This window comes from Salmo salar, chromosome 02 (genome assembly GCF_965601325.2).
Source record: "Salmo salar chromosome 02, fSalSal1, whole genome shotgun sequence".
NCBI lineage: Eukaryota > Metazoa > Chordata > Actinopteri > Salmoniformes > Salmonidae > Salmo > Salmo salar.
This window is the reverse complement of record NC_138292.1, coordinates 98,261,678-98,274,352: the sequence shown is the minus strand read 5'-3', so window position 1 is coordinate 98,274,352 and position 12,675 is coordinate 98,261,678. Positions and strand designations below refer to the sequence as shown.

At 38.5% G+C, this 12,675-nt stretch overlaps 6 non-coding genes across 6 annotated transcripts; all 6 read right to left on the bottom strand.

Moving 5' to 3' along the window:
• Window positions 1–1,308: 1,308 nt before the first annotated feature.
• Window positions 1,309–1,381, bottom strand: trnai-uau (transfer RNA isoleucine (anticodon UAU)). Its single transcript has one exon. It is a non-coding gene; the product is annotated as a tRNA-Ile (tRNA).
• Window positions 1,382–3,516: 2,135 nt separating this feature from the next.
• On the bottom strand, window positions 3,517–3,589 carry trnam-cau (transfer RNA methionine (anticodon CAU)). The gene has a single exon. It is a non-coding gene; the product is annotated as a tRNA-Met (tRNA).
• Window positions 3,590–4,203: 614 nt separating this feature from the next.
• On the bottom strand, window positions 4,204–4,276 carry trnam-cau (transfer RNA methionine (anticodon CAU)). The gene has a single exon. It is a non-coding gene; the product is annotated as a tRNA-Met (tRNA).
• A 1,559-nt stretch (window positions 4,277–5,835) lies between these two features.
• On the bottom strand, window positions 5,836–5,908 carry trnam-cau (transfer RNA methionine (anticodon CAU)). Its single transcript has one exon. It is a non-coding gene; the product is annotated as a tRNA-Met (tRNA).
• Window positions 5,909–9,180: 3,272 nt separating this feature from the next.
• Window positions 9,181–9,253, bottom strand: trnam-cau (transfer RNA methionine (anticodon CAU)). Its single transcript has one exon. It is a non-coding gene; the product is annotated as a tRNA-Met (tRNA).
• A 2,934-nt stretch (window positions 9,254–12,187) lies between these two features.
• Window positions 12,188–12,260, bottom strand: trnam-cau (transfer RNA methionine (anticodon CAU)). Its single transcript has one exon. It is a non-coding gene; the product is annotated as a tRNA-Met (tRNA).
• Between the last annotated feature and the right edge of the window lie 415 nt (window positions 12,261–12,675).

Here is a 12,675-nt window from a genome sequence, read left to right as displayed (position 1 = left end):
GAGTCACTTCTAAACATTAAGCGTAAAGAAAAAATATCGATAACGACCTTCAGATTTTGACAGTGACGTTGTAAGCACCGTGCCAAAATGTATGGTCTGAAAGTCCACATCACCTGAGAAAAAAAATATGATTTCATTCTAAAGTAAAAAATATAGATATCGACCTTAAGATGTGGTATCCACTGTGACAAAAGTATGTATTGTCTGAAAGTCCAAAACAACTGAGAATTAATTTTCACTTCATCTTCAGACAACACTGTCTTTTTAAAAGCTTTGCTGCCCCGTGTGAGGATCGAACTCACGACCTTCAGATTATGAGACTGACGCGGTACCTACTGCGCTAACGAAGCACATTTAATCGACAAATCGAAAGAAAAAAATATCAATACCGACCTTCACTTTTTGACAGTGACGTTGTAAGCACCGTGCCAAAATGTATGGTCCGGAAAAGCACAACACCTGAGAAAAAAACAATGATTTCATTCTAAAGTAAAACAATTTGATATCGACCTTAAGATGTGGTTTCCACCGTGACAAAAGTATGTATTGTCTGAAAGTCCAAAACATCTGAGAATTAAATTTCACTTCATCTTCAGAGAACACTTTCTTTTTAAAATCTTTGCTGCCCCGTGTGAGGATCGAACTCGCGACCTTCACATTATGAGACTTACGCGCTACCTACTGCACTAACGAAGCACATTTATTCAACAAATCTAAAGAAAAAATTATCGATACCGACCTTCACTTTTTGACAGTGACGTTGTAAGCACCGTGCCAAACTGTATGGTCTGAAAAACCACAACACCTGAGAAAAAAACTATGATTTCATTCTAAAGTAAAACAATTTGATATCGACCTTAAGATGTGGTTTCCACCGTGACAAAAGTATGTACTGTCTGAAAGTCCAAAACGACTGAGAATTAATTTTCACCTTCAGAAAACACTGTCATTTTACAGGCTTTGCTGCCCCATGTGAGGATCGAACTCACGACCTTCAGATTATGAGACTGACGCAGTGCCTGCTGCGCCAACGAGGCACATTAATTCATTAAGTGTAAGAAAAAATATTGATACCGACCTTCACTTTTTGACAGTGACGTTGTAAGCACCGTGCCAAAATGTATGGTCTGAAAGGCCACAACACCTGAGAAAAAAACTATGATTTCATTCTAAAGTAAAAAATATAGATATCGACCTTAAGATGTGGTATCCACCGTGACAAAAATATGTATTGTCTGAAAGTCCAAAACATCTGAGAATTAATTGTCACTTCATCTTCAGACAAAACTTTATTTTTAAAATCTTTGCTGCCCCGTGTGAGGATCGAACTCACAACCTTCAGATTATAAGACTGATGCACTACCTACTGCGCTAACGAGTCACATTACATGAAGAAATCGAAATAAAAAATGATCGATACCGACCTTCAGATTTTGACAGTGACGTTGAAAGCACCGTGCCAAAATGTATGGTCTGAAAGTCCACAACACCTAAGAAATAAACAATGATTTCATTCTAAAGTAAAAAATATAGATATCGATACCGACCTTCAGATTTTACAGTGACGTTGTAAGCACCGTGACAAAAGTATGTATTGTCTGAAAGTCCAAAACCACTGAGAATTAATTTTCACCTTCAGACATCACTGTCTTTTTATAAGCTTTGCTGCCCCGTGTGAGGATCGAACTTACGACTTTCAAATTATGAGACTGACGCGCTGCCTGCTGCGCCAACGAGGCACATTAAAGCATTAAGTGTAAGAAAAAATATTGATACCGACCTTCACTTTTTGACAGTGACGTTGTAAGCACCGTGCCAAAATGTATGGTCTGAAAGTCCACAACACCTGAGAAAAAAACTATGATTTCATTCTAAAGTAAAAAATATAGATATCGACCTTAAGATGTGGTATCCACCGTGACAAAAGTATGTATTGTCTGAAAGTCCAAAACCAGTGAGAATTAATTTTCACTTCATCTTCGGACAACACTGTCTTTTTAAAACTTTGCTGCCCCGTGTGAGGATGGAACTCACGACCTTCAGATTATGAGACTGACGCGCTGCCTGCTGCGCCAACGAGGCACATTAAAGCATTAAGTGTAAGAAAAAATATTGATACCGACCTTCACTTTTTGACAGTGACTTTGTAAGCACAGTGCCAAAATGTATGGTCTGAAAGTCCACAACACCTGAGAAAAAAACTATGATTTCATTCTAAAGTAAAAAATATAGATATCGACCTTAAGATGTGGTATCCACCGTGACAAAAGTATGTATTGTCTGAAAGTCCAAAACCACTGAGAATTAATTTTCACTTCATCTTCGGACAACACTGTCTTTTTAAAACTTTGCTGCTCCGTGTGAGGATTGAACTCACGACCTTCAGACTATGAGACTGACGCGCTACCTACTGCGCTAACTAAGAACATTTAATCAACTAATCGAAAGAAAAAAATATCGATACCGACCTTCACTTTTTGACACTGACGTTGTAAGCACCGTGCCAAAATGTATGGTCTGAAAGTCCACAACACCTGAGAAAAAAAGTATGATTTCATTCTAAAGTAAAACAATTTGATATCGACCTTATGATGTGGTTTCCACCGTGACAAAAGTATGTACTGTCTGAAAGTCCAAAACCACTGAGAATTAATTTTCACCTTCAGACAACACTGTCATTTTATAAGCTTTGCTGCCCCATGTGAGGATCGAACTCACGACCTTCAGATTATGAGACTGACGCGCTACCTACTGCGCTAACTAAGAAGATTTAATCAACAAATCGAAATAAAAAATTATCGATACCGACCTTCACTTTTTGACAGTGACATGGTAAGCACCGTGCCAAAATGTTAGGTCTGAAAAACCACAACACCTGAGAAAAAAACTATGATTTCATTCTAAAGTAAAACAATTTGATATCGACCTTAAGACGTGGTTTCCACCGTGACAAAAGTATGTATTGTCTGTAAGTCCAAAACCACTGAGAATTAATTTTCACCATCAGACAACAGTCTTTTTAAAAGCTTTGCTGCCCCGTGTGAGGATCGAACTCACGACCTTTAGATTATGAGACTGACGCGCTGCCTGCTGCACCAACGAGGCACATTAAAGCATGAAGTGTAAGAAAAAATATCGATACCAGATTTCAGATTTTGACAGTGACGTTGTAAGCACCGTGCCAAAATGTATGGTCTGAAAGTCCACAACACCTAAGAAAAAAACAATGATTTCATTCTAAAGTAAAAAATATAGATATCGATACCGATCTTCAGATTTTGACAGTGACGTTGTAAGCACCGTGCCAAAATGTATGGTCTGAAAGTCCACAACACCTAAGAAATAAACAATGATTTAATTCTAAAGTAAAAAATATAGGTATCAATACCGACCTTAAGATTTTACAGTGACGTTGTAAGCACCGTGACAAAAGTATGTATCGTCTGAACGTCCAATAACACTGAGAATTAATTTTCACTTCATCTTCAGAAAACACTGTCTTTTTAAAAGCTTTGCTGCCCCGTGTGAGGATCGAACTCACGACCTTCAGATTATGAGACTGACGCGCTGCCTGCTGCGCCAACGAGGCACTTTTAAACCTTAAGCGTAAAGAAAAAATATCGATAACGACCTTCAGATTTTGACAGTGACGTTGTAAGCACCGTGCCAAAATGTATGGTCTGAAAAACCACAACACCTGAGAAAAAAACAATGATTTCATTCTAAAGTAAAACAATTTGATATCGACCTTAAGATGTGGTTTCCACCGTGACAAAAGTATGTATTGTCTGAAAGTCCAAAAGCACTGAGAATTACTTTTCACCTTCAGACATCACTGTCTTTTTTTTAATAAGCTTTGCTGCCCCGTGTGAGGATCGAATTTACGACCTTCAAATTATGAGACTGACGCGCTGCCTGCTGCGCCAACGAGGCACATTAAAGCATTAAGTGTAAGAAAAAATATTGATACCGACCTTCACTTTTTGACAGTGATGTTGTAAGTACCGTGCCAAAATGTATGGTCTGAAAGTCCACAACACCTGAGAAAAAAAATATGATTTCATTCTAAAGTAAAAAATATAGATATCGACCTTAAGATGTGGTATCCACCGTGACAAAAGTATGTATTGTCTGAAAGTCCAAAACCACTGAGAATTAATTTTCACTTCATCTTCGGACAACACTGTCTTTTTAATACTTTGCTGCCCCGTGTGAGTATCGAACTCACGACCTTCAGATTATGAGACTGACGCGCTACCTACTGCGCTAACGAAGCACATTTAATCAACAAATCGAAAGAAAAAATTATCGATACCGACCTTCACTTTTTGACAGTGACGTTGTAAGCACCGTGCCAAAATGTATGGTCTGAAAAACCACAACACCTGAGAAAAAAACAATGATTTCATTCTAAAGTAAAACAATTTGATATCGACCTTAAGATGTGGTTTCCACCGTGACAAAAGTATGTATTGTCTGAAAGTCCACAACACCTAAGAAATAAACAATGATTTCATTCTAAAGTAAAAAATATAGATATCGATACCGACCTTCAGATTTTACAGTGACGTTGTAAGCACCGTGACAAAAGTACGTATTGTCTGAAAGTCCAAAACCACTGAGAATTAATTTTCACTTCATCTTCAGACAACACTGTCTTTTTAAAACTTTGCTGCCCCGTGTGAGGATCGAACTCACGACCTTCAGATTATGAGACAGACTCGCTACCTACTGCGCTAACGAAGCACATTTAATCAACAAATCGAAAGAAAAAATTAGCGATACCGACCTTCACTTTTTGACAGTGACGTTGTAAGCACCGTGCCAAAATGTTAGATCTGAAAAACCACAACACCTGAGAAAAAAACTATGATTTCATTCTAAAGTAAAACAATTTGATATCGACCTTAAGATGTGGTTTCCACCGTGACAAAAGTATGTACTGTCTGAAAGTCCAAAACGACTGAGAATTAATTTTCACCTTCAGAAAACACTGTCATCTTATAAGCTTTGCTGCCCCATGTGAGGATCGAACTCACGACCTTCAGATTATGAGACTGACGCAGTGCCTGCTGCGCCAACGAGGCACATTAATTCATTAAGTGTAAGAAAAAATATTGATACCGACCTTCACTTTTTGACAGTGACATGGTAAGCACCGTGCCAAAATGTTAGGTCTGAAAAACCACAACACCTGAGAAAAAAACTATGATTTCATTCTAAAGTAAAACAATTTGATATCGACCTTAAGACGTGGTTTCCACCGTGACAAAAGTATGTATTGTCTGTAAGTCCAAAACCACTGAGAATTAATTTTCACCATCAGACAATAGTCTTTTTATAAGCTTTGCTGCCCCATGTGAGGATCGAACTCACAACCTTCAGATTATGAGACTGACGCGCTGCATGCTGCACCAACGAGGCACATTAAAGCATGAAGTGTAAGAAAAAATATCGATACCAGATTTCAGATTTTGACAGTGACGTTGTAAGCACCGTGCCAAAATGTATGGTCTGAAAGTCCACAACACCTAAGAAAAAAACAATGATTTCATTCTAAAGTAAAAAATATAGATATCGATACCGACCTTCAGATTTTGACAGTGACGTTGTAAGCACCGTGCCAAAATGTATGGTCTGAAAGTCCACAACACCTAAGAAATAAACAATGATTTCATTCTAAAGTAAAAAATATAGATATCGATACCGACCTTCAGATTTTACAGTGACGTTGTAAGCACCGTGACAAAAGTATGTATCGTCTGAACGTCCAATAACACTGAGAATTAATTTTCACTTCATCTTCAGAAAACACTGTCTTTTTAAAAGCTTTGCTGCCCCGTGTGAGGATCGAACTCACGACCTTCAGATTATGAGACTGACGCGCTGCCTGCTGCGCCAACGAGGCACTTTTAAACCTTAAGCGTAAAGAAAAAATATCGATAACAACCTTCAGATTTTGACAGTGACGTTGTAAGCACCGTGCCAAAATGTATGGTCTGAAAAACCACAACACCTGAGAAAAAAACAATGATTTCATTCTAAAGTAAAACAATTTGATATCGACCTTAAGATGTGGTTTCCACCGTGACAAAAGTATGTATTGTCTGAAAGTCCAAAACCACTGAGAATTAATTTTCACCTTCGGACATCACTGTCTTTTTATAAGCTTTGCTGCCCCGTGTGAGGATCGAACTTACGACCTTCAAATTATGAGACTGACGCGCTGCCTGCTGCGCCAAAGAGGCACATTAAAGCATTAAGTGTAAGAAAAAATATTGATACCGACCTTCACTTTTTGACAGTGACGTTGTAAGCACCGTGCCAAAATGTATGGTCTGAAAGTCCACAACACCTGAGAAAAAAATTATGAAATCATTCTAAAGTAAAACAATTTGATATCGACCTTAAGATGTGGTTTCCACCGTGACAAAAGTATGTATTGTCTGAAAGTCCAAAACCACTGAGAATTAATTTTCACTTCATCTTCGGACAACACTGTCTTTTTAAAACCTTTGCTGCCCCGTGTGAGGATCGAACTCACGACCTTCAGATTATGAGACTGACGCGCTACCTACTGCGCTAACTAAGAACATTTAATCAACAAATCGAAAGAAAAAATTATCGATACCGACCTTCACTTTTTGACAGTGACGTTGTAAGCACCGTGCCAAAAAGTTAGGTCTGAAAAACCACAACACCTGAGAAAAAAACTATGATTTCATTCTAAAGTAAAACAATTTGATATCGACCTTAAGACGTGGTTTCCACCGTGACAAAAGTATGTATTGTCTGTAAGTCCAAAACCACAGAGAATTAATTTTCACCATCAGACAACGGTCTTTTTATAAGCTTTGCTGCCCCGTGTGAGGATCGAACTCACGACCTTTAGATTATGAGACTGACACGCTGCCTGCTGCACCAAGGAGGCACATTAAAGCATGAAGTGTAAGAAAAAATATCGATACCAAATTTCAGATTAAAGACAGTGACGTTGTAAGCACCGTGCCAAAATGTATGGTCTGAAAGTCCACAACACCTAAGAAAAAAACAATGATTTCATTCTAAAGTAAAAAATATAGATATCGATACCGACCTTCAGATTTTGACAGTGACGTTGTAAGCACCGTGCCAAAATGTATGGTCTGAAAGTCCACAACACCTAAGAAATAAACAATGATTTCATTCTAAAATAAAAAATATAGATATCGATACCGACCTTCAGATTTTACAGTGACGTTGTAAGCACCGTGACAAAAGTATGTATCGTCTGAACGTCCAATAACACTGAGAATTAATTTTCACTTCATCTTCAGAAAACACTGTCTTTTTAAAAGCTTTGCTGCCCCTTTTGAGGATCGAACTCACGACCTTCAGATTATGAGACTGACGCACTGCCTGCTGCGCCAACGAGGCACTTTTAAACCTTAAGCGTAAAGAAAAAATATCGATAACGACCTTCAGATTTTGACAGTGACGTTGTAAGCACCGTGCCAAAATGTATGGTCTGAAAAACCACAACACCTGAGAAAAAAACTATGATTTCATTCTAAAGTAAAACAATTTGATATCGACCTTAAGATGTGGTTTCCACCGTGACAAAAGTATGTATTGTCTGAAAGTCCAAAACCACTGAGAATTAATTTTCACCTTCGGACATCACTGTCTTTTTATAAGCTTTGCTGCCCCGTGTGAGGATCGAACTTACGACCTTCAAATTATGAGACTGACGCGCTGCCTGCTGCGCCAAAGAGGCACGTTAAAGCTTTAAGTGTAAGAAAAAATATTGATACCGACCTTCACTTTTTGACAGTGACGTTGTAAGCACCGTGCCAAAATGTATGGTCTGAAAGTCCACAACACCTGAGAAAAAAACTATGATTTCATTCTAAAGTAAAAAATATAGATATCGACCTTAAGATGTGGTATCCACCGTGACAAAAGTATGTATTGTCTGAAAGTCCAAACACACTGAGAATTAATTTTCACCTTCAGACAAAACTGTCTTTTATAAGCTTTGCTGCCCCGTGTGAGGATCGAACTCACGACCTTCAGATTATGAGACTGACGCGGTGCCTGCTGCGCCAACAAGGAACGTTAAATCATTAAGTGTAAGAAAAAATATCGATACCGACCTTCACTTTTTGACAGTGACGATGTAAGCACCGTGCCAAAATGTATGGTCTGAAAGTCCACAACACCTGAGAAAAAAACTACGATTTCATTCTAAAGTAAAACAATTTGATATGACCTTAAGATGTGGTTTCCACCGTGACAAAAGTATGTACTGTCTGAAAGTCCAAAACGACTGAGAATTAATTTTCACCTTCAGAAAACACTGTCATCTTATAAGCTTTGCTGCCCCATGTGAGGATCGAACTCACGACCTTCAGATTATGAGACTGACGCAGTGCCTGCTGCGCCAACGAGGCACATTAATTCATTAAGTGTAAGAAAAAATATTGATACCGACCTTCACTTTTTGACAGTGACATGGTAAGCACCGTGCCAAAATGTTAGGTCTGAAAAACCACAACACCTGAGAAAAAAACTATGATTTCATTCTAAAGTAAAACAATTTGATATCGACCTTAAGACGTGGTTTCCACCGTGACAAAAGTATGTATTGTCTGTAAGTCCAAAACCACTGAGAATTAATTTTCACCATCAGACAATAGTCTTTTTATAAGCTTTGCTGCCCCATGTGAGGATCGAACTCACAACCTTCAGATTATGAGACTGACGCGCTGCATGCTGCACCAACGAGGCACATTAAAGCATGAAGTGTAAGAAAAAATATCGATACCAGATTTCAGATTTTGACAGTGACGTTGTAAGCACCGTGCCAAAATGTATGGTCTGAAAGTCCACAACACCTAAGAAAAAAACAATGATTTCATTCTAAAGTAAAAAATATAGATATCGATACCGACCTTCAGATTTTGACAGTGACGTTGTAAGCACCGTGCCAAAATGTATGGTCTGAAAGTCCACAACACCTAAGAAATAAACAATGATTTCATTCTAAAGTAAAAAATATAGATATCGATACCGACCTTCAGATTTTACAGTGACGTTGTAAGCACCGTGACAAAAGTATGTATCGTCTGAACGTCCAATAACACTGAGAATTAATTTTCACTTCATCTTCAGAAAACACTGTCTTTTTAAAAGCTTTGCTGCCCCGTGTGAGGATCGAACTCACGACCTTCAGATTATGAGACTGACGCGCTGCCTGCTGCGCCAACGAGGCACTTTTAAACCTTAAGCGTAAAGAAAAAATATCGATAACAACCTTCAGATTTTGACAGTGACGTTGTAAGCACCGTGCCAAAATGTATGGTCTGAAAAACCACAACACCTGAGAAAAAAACAATGATTTCATTCTAAAGTAAAACAATTTGATATCGACCTTAAGATGTGGTTTCCACCGTGACAAAAGTATGTATTGTCTGAAAGTCCAAAACCACTGAGAATTAATTTTCACCTTCGGACATCACTGTCTTTTTATAAGCTTTGCTGCCCCGTGTGAGGATCGAACTTACGACCTTCAAATTATGAGACTGACGCGCTGCCTGCTGCGCCAAAGAGGCACATTAAAGCATTAAGTGTAAGAAAAAATATTGATACCGACCTTCACTTTTTGACAGTGACGTTGTAAGCACCGTGCCAAAATGTATGGTCTGAAAGTCCACAACACCTGAGAAAAAAATTATGAAATCATTCTAAAGTAAAACAATTTGATATCGACCTTAAGATGTGGTTTCCACCGTGACAAAAGTATGTATTGTCTGAAAGTCCAAAACCACTGAGAATTAATTTTCACTTCATCTTCGGACAACACTGTCTTTTTAAAACCTTTGCTGCCCCGTGTGAGGATCGAACTCACGACCTTCAGATTATGAGACTGACGCGCTACCTACTGCGCTAACTAAGAACATTTAATCAACAAATCGAAAGAAAAAATTATCGATACCGACCTTCACTTTTTGACAGTGACGTTGTAAGCACCGTGCCAAAAAGTTAGGTCTGAAAAACCACAACACCTGAGAAAAAAACTATGATTTCATTCTAAAGTAAAACAATTTGATATCGACCTTAAGACGTGGTTTCCACCGTGACAAAAGTATGTATTGTCTGTAAGTCCAAAACCACAGAGAATTAATTTTCACCATCAGACAACGGTCTTTTTATAAGCTTTGCTGCCCCGTGTGAGGATCGAACTCACGACCTTTAGATTATGAGACTGACACGCTGCCTGCTGCACCAAGGAGGCACATTAAAGCATGAAGTGTAAGAAAAAATATCGATACCAAATTTCAGATTAAAGACAGTGACGTTGTAAGCACCGTGCCAAAATGTATGGTCTGAAAGTCCACAACACCTAAGAAAAAAACAATGATTTCATTCTAAAGTAAAAAATATAGATATCGATACCGACCTTCAGATTTTGACAGTGACGTTGTAAGCACCGTGCCAAAATGTATGGTCTGAAAGTCCACAACACCTAAGAAATAAACAATGATTTCATTCTAAAATAAAAAATATAGATATCGATACCGACCTTCAGATTTTACAGTGACGTTGTAAGCACCGTGACAAAAGTATGTATCGTCTGAACGTCCAATAACACTGAGAATTAATTTTCACTTCATCTTCAGAAAACACTGTCTTTTTAAAAGCTTTGCTGCCCCTTTTGAGGATCGAACTCACGACCTTCAGATTATGAGACTGACGCACTGCCTGCTGCGCCAACGAGGCACTTTTAAACCTTAAGCGTAAAGAAAAAATATCGATAACGACCTTCAGATTTTGACAGTGACGTTGTAAGCACCGTGCCAAAATGTATGGTCTGAAAAACCACAACACCTGAGAAAAAAACTATGATTTCATTCTAAAGTAAAACAATTTGATATCGACCTTAAGATGTGGTTTCCACCGTGACAAAAGTATGTATTGTCTGAAAGTCCAAAACCACTGAGAATTAATTTTCACCTTCGGACATCACTGTCTTTTTATAAGCTTTGCTGCCCCGTGTGAGGATCGAACTTACGACCTTCAAATTATGAGACTGACGCGCTGCCTGCTGCGCCAAAGAGGCACGTTAAAGCTTTAAGTGTAAGAAAAAATATTGATACCGACCTTCACTTTTTGACAGTGACGTTGTAAGCACCGTGCCAAAATGTATGGTCTGAAAGTCCACAACACCTGAGAAAAAAACTATGATTTCATTCTAAAGTAAAAAATATAGATATCGACCTTAAGATGTGGTATCCACCGTGACAAAAGTATGTATTGTCTGAAAGTCCAAAAACACTGAGAATTAATTTTCACCTTCAGACAAAACTGTCTTTTATAAGCTTTGCTGCCCCGTGTGAGGATCGAACTCACGACCTTCAGATTATGAGACTGACGCGGTGCCTGCTGCGCCAACAAGGAACGTTAAATCATTAAGTGTAAGAAAAAATATCGATACCGACCTTCACTTTTTGACAGTGACGATGTAAGCACCGTGCCAAAATGTATGGTCTGAAAGTCCACAACACCTGAGAAAAAAACTACGATTTCATTCTAAAGTAAAACAATTTGATATCGACCTTAAGACGTGGTTTCCACCGTGACAAAAGTATGTATTGTCTGTAAGTCCAAAACCACCGAGAATTAATTTTCACCATCAGACAACGGTCTTTTTAGAAGCTTTGCTGCCCCGTGTGAGGATCGAACTCACGACCTTTAGATTATGAGACTGACGCGCTGCCTGCTGCACCAAGGAGGCACATTAAAGCATGAAGTGTAAGAAAAAATATCGATACCAAATTTCAGATTTTGACAGTGACGTTGTAAGCACCGTGCCAAAATGTATGGTCTGAAAGTCCACAACACCTAAGAAAAAAACAATGATTTCATTCTAAAGTAAAAAATATAGATATCGATACCGACCTTCAGATTTTGACAGTGACGTTGTAAGCACCGTGCCAAAATGTATGGTCTGAAAGTCCACAACACCTAAGAAATAAACAATGATTTCATTCTAAAGTAAAAAATATAGATATCGATACCGACCTTCAGATTTTACAGTGACGTTGTAAGCACCGTGACAAAAGTATGTATCGTCTGAACGTCCAATAACACTGAGAATTAATTTTCACTTCATCTTCAGAAAACACTGTCTTTTTAAAAGCTTTGCTGCCCCGTGTGAGGATCGAACTCACGACCTTCAGATTATGAGACTGACGCGCTGCCTGCTGCGCCAACGAGGCACTTTTAAACCTTAAGCGTAAAGAAAAAATATCGATAACGACCTTCAGATTTTGACAGTGACGTTGTAAGCACCGTGCCAAAATGTATGGTCTGAAAAACCACAACACCTGAGAAAAAAACAATGATTTCATTCTAAAGTAAAACAATTTGATATCGACCTTAAGATGTGGTTTCCACCGTGACAAAAGTATGTATTGTCTGAAAGTCCAAAACCACTGAGAATTAATTTTCACCTTCGGACATCACTGTCTTTTTATAAGCTTTCCTGCCCCGTGTGAGGATCGAACTTACGACCTTCAAATTATGAGACTGACGCGATGCCTGCTGCGCCAAAGAGGCACATTAAAGCATTAAGTGTAAGAAAAAATATTGATACCGACCTTCACTTTTTGACAGTGACGTTGTAATCACCGT